The sequence below is a fragment of the Arachis hypogaea genome, chromosome 4, assembly GCF_003086295.3.
Source record: "Arachis hypogaea cultivar Tifrunner chromosome 4, arahy.Tifrunner.gnm2.J5K5, whole genome shotgun sequence".
In the NCBI taxonomy this organism is placed as follows: Eukaryota; Viridiplantae; Streptophyta; class Magnoliopsida; order Fabales; family Fabaceae; genus Arachis; species Arachis hypogaea.
Window position 1 is genome coordinate 94,787,695 of NC_092039.1, and position 5,580 is coordinate 94,793,274.

General features: G+C 40.4%; 1 non-coding gene across 1 annotated transcript; it reads right to left on the minus strand.

Annotated features, from left to right (window-relative positions):
* Nucleotides 1-1,128: 1,128 nt before the first annotated feature.
* On the minus strand, nt 1,129-1,236 carry LOC112799018 (small nucleolar RNA R71). Its single transcript, XR_003200608.1, has one exon. It is a non-coding gene; the product is annotated as a small nucleolar RNA R71 (small nucleolar RNA).
* Between the last annotated feature and the right edge of the window lie 4,344 nt (nt 1,237-5,580).

A 5,580-nucleotide genomic window follows, 5' to 3' on the forward strand; every position in this document is an offset into this window, starting at 1 on the left:
TTCTTTCCTTTTTCAAAAATACTTATTAACAATTAATGATTTGATTGAACATTTTTTTGCCTTTTCTGTTGAGGAAGGTTTTATGTTTGATTCATATCTTTTCTTGTTAGGCAAGTCATTAATTTTTAAAATCATATCTTTTCAAATTGTTTTCAAATCATATCTTTTAAAATTGTTTTCAAATCATATCTTCTCAATCACATCTTTTTAAAACCAATCATATCTTCTTAACCACATCTTTTTCAAAATAGTTTTCAATCAAATGTTTCGGATTTCTAATTTCAAAATCTTTTTCAAAAATCATTTGATTTCTTTTCCCTTTTCATTTTCGAAAATTAAGTAATGTTTTTCAAAAATATTTTTTTTAAATTTTCCACTTAATTTTCGAAAATTACTTCCCTCCTTCTCACATCCTTCAATTTATGGACTAACACTATCCCTTAAGGCAAAATTCGAACTCTATCTTCTTTGTTAAGTTCGAATTTTCCACTTCTGTCTTCTACTCTTCTTTTCCTCTGACACTTCAAGGAATCTCTATACTGTGACATAGAGGATTCCACATTTTCTTGTTTCCTTCTCTTTCTTATGAGCAGGAGCAAAGACAAAGGCATTCTTGTTGAGGCTGATCCTGAACCTGAAAGGACCTTGAAGAAAAAGCTAAGAGAAGCCAAAGCACAACTCTCTTTAGAGCACCTGGAAGAACTCTTCAAGGAAGAAGAACAAATGGTAGCCGAAAACAACAACAATGCCAACAATGCAAGGAAGGTGCTGGGTGACTTTACTGCACCTACTCCCGACTTCTATGGGAGAAGCATCTCTATCCCTGCCATTGGAGCAAACAACTTTGAGCTTAAGCCTCAATTGGTTTCTCTAATGCAACAGAATTGCAAGTTCCATGGACTTCCATTGGAAGATCCTCATCAGTTTTTAGCTGAGTTCTTGCAAATCTGTGACACAGTCAAGACTAATGGGGTTGACCCTGAGGTCTACAGACTTATGCTATTCCCTTTTGCTGTAAGAGACAGAGCTAGGACATGGTTGGACTCTCAACCTAAAGAAAGCCTGGACTCTTGGGAAAAGCTAGTCAATGCCTTCTTGGCAAAGTTCTTTCCACCTCAAAAATTGAGTAAGCTTAGAGTGGAAGTCCAAACCTTCAGACAGAAGGAAGGAGAATCCCTCTATGAAGCTTGGGAAAGATACAAACAATTGATCAGAAAGTGTCCCACTGATATGCTTTCTGAATGGAGCATCATAGGTATTTTCTATGATGGTCTCTCTGAACTGTCCAAGATGTCTTTGGATAGCTCTTCTGGAGGATCTCTTCATCTGAAGAAGACGCCTACTGAAGCTCAAGAACTGATTGAAATGGTTGCAAATAACCAATTCATGTACACTTCTGAAAGGAATCCTATGAACAATGGGACCAGTCAGAAGAAAGGAGTTCTTGAGATTGACACTCTGAATGCCATATTGGCTCAGAATAAAATATTGACTCAACAAGTCAATATGATTTCTCAAAGTCTGTCTGGGATGCAAAATGCACCAAGCAGTACTAAGGAAGCTTCATCTGAGGAAGAAGCTTATGATCCTGAGAACCCTTCAATAGAAGAGGTGAATTACATGGGAGAACCCTATGGAAACGCCTACAATCCTTCATGGAGGAATCATCCAAATCTTTCATGGAAGGATCAACAGAGACCCCAACAAGGTTTCAATAACAATAATAATGGTGGAAGGAACAGGTTTAGCAATAGCAAGCCTTTTCCATCATCTTCTCAGCAACAGACAGAGAGTTCTAAGCAGAATACCTCTGACTTAGCAACTATGGTATCTGATCTGATCAAAACCACTCAAAGTTTCATAACTGAAACTAGGTCCTCCATCAGAAATCTGGAAGGACAAGTGGGTCAGCTGAGCAAGAAAATTACTGAACTCCCTCCAAGTACTCTTCCAAGCAATACAGAAGAAAATCCAAAAGGAGAGTGCAAAGCCATTAACATGGCCGAATTCTGGGAGGAAGAAGAGGCAGTGAACGCCACTGAGGAAGACCTCACTGAACGTCCACTGACCTCCAATGAGTTCCCCAATGAGGAACCTTGGGAATCTGAGGCTCAAACTGAGACCATAGAGATTCCATTGGACTTACTCCTGCCATTCATGAGCTCTGATGAGTATTCTTCCTCTGAAGAGGATGAGTATGTCACTGAAGAGCAAGTTGCTAAATACCTTGGAGCAATCATGAAGCTAAATGACAAGTTATTTGGAAATGAGACTTGGGAGGATGAATCCCCTTTGCTCACCAAAGAACTGAATGACTTGTCTAGGCAGAAACTACCTCAAAAGAGGCAAGATCCTGGGAAGTTTTCTATACCTTGTACCATAGGCACCATGACCTTCAAAAAGGCCTTGTGTGACTTAGGGTCAAGTGTAAACCTCATGCCCTTCTCTGTAATGGAGAAGTTAGGAATTTTAGAGGTGCAAGCTGCAAAAATCTCACTAGAGATGGCAGACAACTCAAGAAAACAAGCCTATGGACTTGTAGAGGATGTTCTTGTTAAAGTTGAAGACCATTACATCCCTAATGATTTCATAGTCCTAGAGACTGGGAAGTGCATGGATGAATCCATCATCCTTGGCAGACCCTTCCTAGCCACAGCAAAGGCTGTGATTGATGTTGATAGAGGAGAGTTGATCATTCAAGTGAATGAAGAATCCTTGGTGTTTAAGGCCCAAGGATATACCTCTGTCATCATGGAGAGGAAGCATGAAGGGCTTCTCTCAAAACAGAGCCAAACAGAGCCCCCACAATCAAACTCTAAGTTTGGTGTTGGGAGGCCACAACCAAACTCTAAGTTTGGTGTTGAACCCCCACAATCAAACTCTAAGTTTGGTGTTGGGAGGCCACAACCAAACTCTAAGTTTGGTGTTGAACCCCCACATTCTTTACTCTAAGTTTGGTGTTGGGAGGTTCCAACACGGTTCTGAGCATTTCTGAGGCTCCATGAGAGTCCTCTGTCAAGCTAATGACAATAAAGAAGCGCTTGTTGGGAGGCAACCCAATGTTTTATAATTAATTATTTTCTTTTGTTATTTTATCTTTTTTGTAGGTTGATGATCATAAGAAGTCACAAAAAATAATGAAAAAAGCAAAAACAGAATGAAAAACAGGAAGAAAAACAGCACACCCTGGAGGAAGATGCTGCTGGCGTTCAAACGCCAGTAAGCCTAGCAGTTGGGCGTTTAACGCCCAGTCTGGCACCATTCTGGGCGTTTAACGCCAGAAAGGGGCACCAGACTGGCGTTAAACGCCAGGAAAGGGCAAGAACCTGGCGTTAAACGCCAGGAATGGGCACCAGCCCGGCGTTTAACGCCAGAAATGGCTCAAAACGTGGATTTTGATGCCATTTGGTGCAGGGATGCCTTTTCCTTGACACTACAGGATCTGTGGACCCCACAGGACCCTACCATCACTCTCTCTCTTCTTCCCCCATTCACCAATCACCTCAACACCTCTTCCCCAAACACCCCTCACCTATCAAATCCCATCTTTCTCTTCACCACTCACATCCATCCTTCATAAACCCCCACCAACCTCACCCTTCAAATTCAAATCACTTTCCCTCCCAAACCCACCCATAATGGCCGAACCATTACACCCCTCTCTCCTATATATACCCTTCTTCAACCCTTCATTTTCACACAACCTAAACACCTCTTCTCCCCCTCTTTGGCCGAACACACCACCATCTCCCTCTTCCTCATTTCTTCTTCTTTTACTCTCCTCTTTCTTCTTTTGCTCGAGGACGAGCAAACATTTTAAGTTTGGTGTGGTAAAAGCATTGCTTTTTGCTTTTCCATAACCATTTATGGCATCCAAAGCCGGTTCAACTGAGAAGGCATGACCTCAAGCCCATCACTAAGAAAAAAAAGATGGAGCAAACAAGAGACCCCCCTCATCATGAGATCCCTGAGATACCTCAAGGGATGCACTTTCCTCCACAAGACTATTGGGAGCAACTAAACACCTCCCTAGGAGAATTGAGTTCCAACATGGGACAACTAAGGGTGGAGCATCAAGAACACTCCATCATCCTTTCAGTGAGATTAAGAGAAGATCAAAGAATCATGAGGGAGGAGCAACAAAGACAAGGAAGAGACATTGAGGAGCTCAAGCACTCCATAGGATCTTCAAGAGCAAGAAAGAGCCGCCATCACTAAGGTGGACCCGATCCTTGATTTCCTTGCTATTTATTCTTCTGTTTTTCGAATTTTATGCTTATGTTTATCCATGTTTGTGTCTTGTGATCATTAGTGTCTTAGTGTCTATGCCAAAAAGTTATATGAATCCATCACCTTTCTTAAATGAAAACTGTTTTTATCACAAAAGAACAAGAAGTACAGGATTTCGAATTCATCTTTAAAACTAGCTTAATTAGTTTTATGTGGTGGCAATACTTTTGTTTTCTGAATGTATGCTTAAACAGTGCATATGTCTTTTGAATTTGTGGTTCATGAATGTTAAAATTGTTGGCTCTTGAAAGAATGATGAAAAAGGAGACATGTTACTGAGGATCTGAAAAATCATAAAAATGATTCTTGAAGCAAGAAAAAGCAGTGAATACAAAAAAAAAAAAAAAGAAGAGAGAAGGAGAAAAACGAAAAAAAAAAGGGGAGAAAAAGAAAAAGAAAGAAATAAAGTTGTGATCCAAGGCAATACGAGTGTGCTTAAGAACCCTGGACACCTCTAATTGGGGACTTTAGCAAAGCCGAGTCACAATCTGAAAAGGTTCACCCAATTATGTGTTTGTGGCATGTATGTATCCGGTGGTAATACTGGAAGACAGAGTGCTTTGGGCCACGGCCAAGACTCATAAAGTAGCTGTGTTCAAGAATCATCATACTTAACTAGGAGAATCAATAACACTATCTGGATTCTGAGTTCCTAAAGAAGCCAATCATTCTGAATTTCAAAGGATAGAGTGAGATGCCAAAACTGTTCGGAGGCAAAAAGCTACTAGTCCCGCTCATCTAATTTGGAGCTTAGTTTCATTGATAATTTGGAGTCTATAGTATATTCTCTTCTTTTTATCCTATTTGATTTTCAGTTGCTTGGGGACAAGCAACAATTTAAGTTTGGTGTTGTGATGAGCGGATAATTTGTATACTTTTTGGCATTGTTTTTAGTATGTTTTCAGTAGGATTTAGTTAGTTTTTAGTATATTTTTATTAGTTTTTAGTTAAAATTCACTTTTCTGGACTTTACTATGAGTTTGTGTGTTTTTCTGTGATTTCAGGTATTTTCTGGCTGAAATTGAGGGACCTGAGCAAAAATCTGATTCAGAGACTGAAAAGGACTGCAGATGCTGTTGGATTCTGACCTCCCTGCATTCGAAGTGGATTTTCTGGAGCTACAGAAGCCCAATTGGCGCGCTCTCAACGGCGTTGGAAATTAGACATCCTGGGCTTTCCAGCAATATATGATAGTCCATACTTTGCCCAAGCTTTGATGGCCCAAACCGGCGTTCAAAGTCACCCTCAGAATTCCCAGCGTTAAACGCCGGAACTGGCACCTAATTGGGA